Below are 2948 nucleotides of genomic sequence, written 5' to 3'. Positions count from 1 at the left end.
AATATAATTTTTAACATTATATTGCAATTGGTGGTGGTGATGACTAGCAGCATGATTATGCGTGCCGATTGGGGATGGTCTTGAGTATGGCGGTGGTTGCGATTAGTAGCTAGTGGTGATGGTGGCTCATAGTGGTAGTCAGTGGCGTCAGGTGATAGTTATGGTGGATGATTGTTATGGATAATTGTACTGGTGAATGATGACGACGATATATAGTGGTAAATGATGGTCGTTGTCAGTAGTGATTGATGGTTGTCATGATAATGGTTGTTGGTGGTAGTGATTGTAATTATTAGCTAGTGATGCTGACAATTGATTGTAATGATTAATAGTTATGGTGTTTGTGGCTTAGCATAGTGGTTAGTCGATAATGGTAGGCGCAGCGGTGGTGATAATGGTGCTTGATATAAATACTAGTAAAGGGATGAAATAGTGAACTGTCATCTTTATAATAATTCTTAAATATACATCTCAATAGCATTGAAACTTTGTTACAAATTTTAGTCATTCAGATCTATTAAGATCACTAAGTGATTGTAACAATAAAAAAATGAAAAAATAAAAAGGTAAACGCGTTCAATGATTATGATTTGAATAATTAAGATTCAGACCTAAAAACAAATAAACTTAATGATTCTACTACATCCTTTTACTCTTTGAGACCTATTATGTATTGATATAGTGAGGTTGTTTGCCGTCAATAAAAAGAGAGAGCACTCATGTGAATGCTACTACAATTTCAACTATAAATGGTGTTAATCTATATATAATATAAAGTTATGCATAAACAAGGTGATGTGACACATCTCTATGACCTCCATTCCTATTTATCTTTTTTCTCCTTTTTTGGTTCATTTCTACTACTAATAATTGTCTCATACATTTAACGTAGCAATCAAACCCAAATAACTTTTGCATTAGTATGGATCAACCCACGATCATTGATGCTTTTAATCATACATTTTGTTGTGCGGATTGCCCTTCAAAAGCACTAGTCTTTAATTTTTGTCCCTCAAATTGGTGGTCTTTAATTTTTGCCTTTCTCTTAATACCCCAAGGTTCTGGGTTCGAACCCCAGCTCAGTAAAAAAAAAAAAAAAAAAAGGAATTTCGCAAGACAGAGGTTTGGATTCGCAAGGCAGTGCAAAACTCTACCTTAGGCATTGCATGCAACCTCTACCTCGGGCAGAATTTTAAATACAAAACCCTGCCCGCTGGCAGGCAGTTTTGCCTGCAGTGGTTTTGCAGTTTTGCAGTGCAGTTTTGCACTGTTAGCAGAGTTTGCAAAACTCTCCCTCACATGCAAAACTCTGCGCTAAGGGAGAGCTTTGGCATGCTTGAAGGCAAAACTCTACCTTAGGTAGAGTTTCAAACTCTGCCTGAGGTAGCAAAATTCTACTAGAGGCAGAATTTTGTAGGCAAATATCTGCCTTGCGAATCCAAACTCTATCTTGCGAATATTTTTTAAAAAAAATTTGACTGAGCGTGGGCTAGAACCTGAAACCAAGGGGTTCTAACGAAGGGCAAAAATTAAAGACCACCCCAAAATAAGGGCATTCCTGTGCATTGCCCTAATCATATGCGTTTGATCTGTTTCTTTCACAGAAGTGTCACGCCCCGAATCATGGCCTCGGCGTAATACAACACTTGGTGCCTTACTGCATACCAAGCGAACCACATGGCTTGCTGAATCATCATGAGGCATAACATGAGCGGAATATAACATGAAACATGATGAGCCTTAATAGAACATGAGACGTCATAATATTTAATAAAGTACTTGTATAAAACGTGAATGCGGAAATATCGTAAACAAAGCCAAAGATGGCTACACAACTCTGAGTATTGCCATAACTGACTGTCTAGTCTATGAAAACTCTATCATGAATCTAAACTATAAAACATACTTACTGGGACAAGGCCCCTAAAGATACCTTAACTTGCTAAACATGACATGAAAATAAATAAGGATAACACCCCGAATGAGATGGGGCTCACCAACAAGCTGATACGAGCAAATCCTACTAAGCAGATACGTCGTCCTATAAATCCGTACCTGCATCGTGAAATGCAGGCCCCCGGGCAATAGAAAGGGGACGTCAGCACATTGAATGTACTGGTATGTAAAACAACTGAATGAAATAAGATGATAAGAGCTGAAGCTGAAACTGAAACCTGGTCATGAACATGGACTATATATATATATATATATAACATGATTAAAAATATTTGAGGGAGAGCATTAGTATAACCGATATTTAACCACCACCTTAACACGTGACGTCTGATCTCTGCCCGATCAGCTAAGTCGTCATGTACCTTACCGGGATACAAGACGTGAACATGGCATGAATGGATCCAAATCCATCAATGGGGAAAAATATGAAGGTATCGTCCTAATCATGGGCGGAGCGATCCTTATCCTGCGTTCGCATATGTAGTTTCAGGTCTAAAACCTTCTCGGTAATCTGTGCTACTCCCAAATTACATGAACATGGATATAATTAGCTTAATAGCCCATGAATTATATAACTTGCTTGTAAACATGATTCTTGCTTGTATTATAACATGAAGGTGATATATATAATATAACTTGTATGAAAACATGGAGACATGTAGGATTTTCATGAAAATAAACATAATATTTCATAACTTGCATGTAAGAACCCATGGAATACAAAGTATGGGTTTTCATGAATTACAGACAATTTCTCAATAACCAAAAGGGACTATTAAGAACACAATAACGAAGTAATCATACAAACATAGTATCTCATGGTACATTTACTTAGGGTTATCATGAACATGGCTAAAACCCTAGTTTGATATAATCTCATACTTTCATGGAAGAACGTGGCATGGGGAAGAACAAAGACGTTCCCACACGTAGATAGAAACTCTACATGCCTGCTAATGCTCCTATCTTATAGGAAAGGTCTGGACTTGAAG

The sequence above is a fragment of the Lycium ferocissimum genome, chromosome 7 (genome assembly GCF_029784015.1).
Source record: "Lycium ferocissimum isolate CSIRO_LF1 chromosome 7, AGI_CSIRO_Lferr_CH_V1, whole genome shotgun sequence".
NCBI classification, from domain to species: domain Eukaryota; kingdom Viridiplantae; phylum Streptophyta; class Magnoliopsida; order Solanales; family Solanaceae; genus Lycium; species Lycium ferocissimum.
This window is presented reverse-complemented; position numbering follows the sequence as displayed.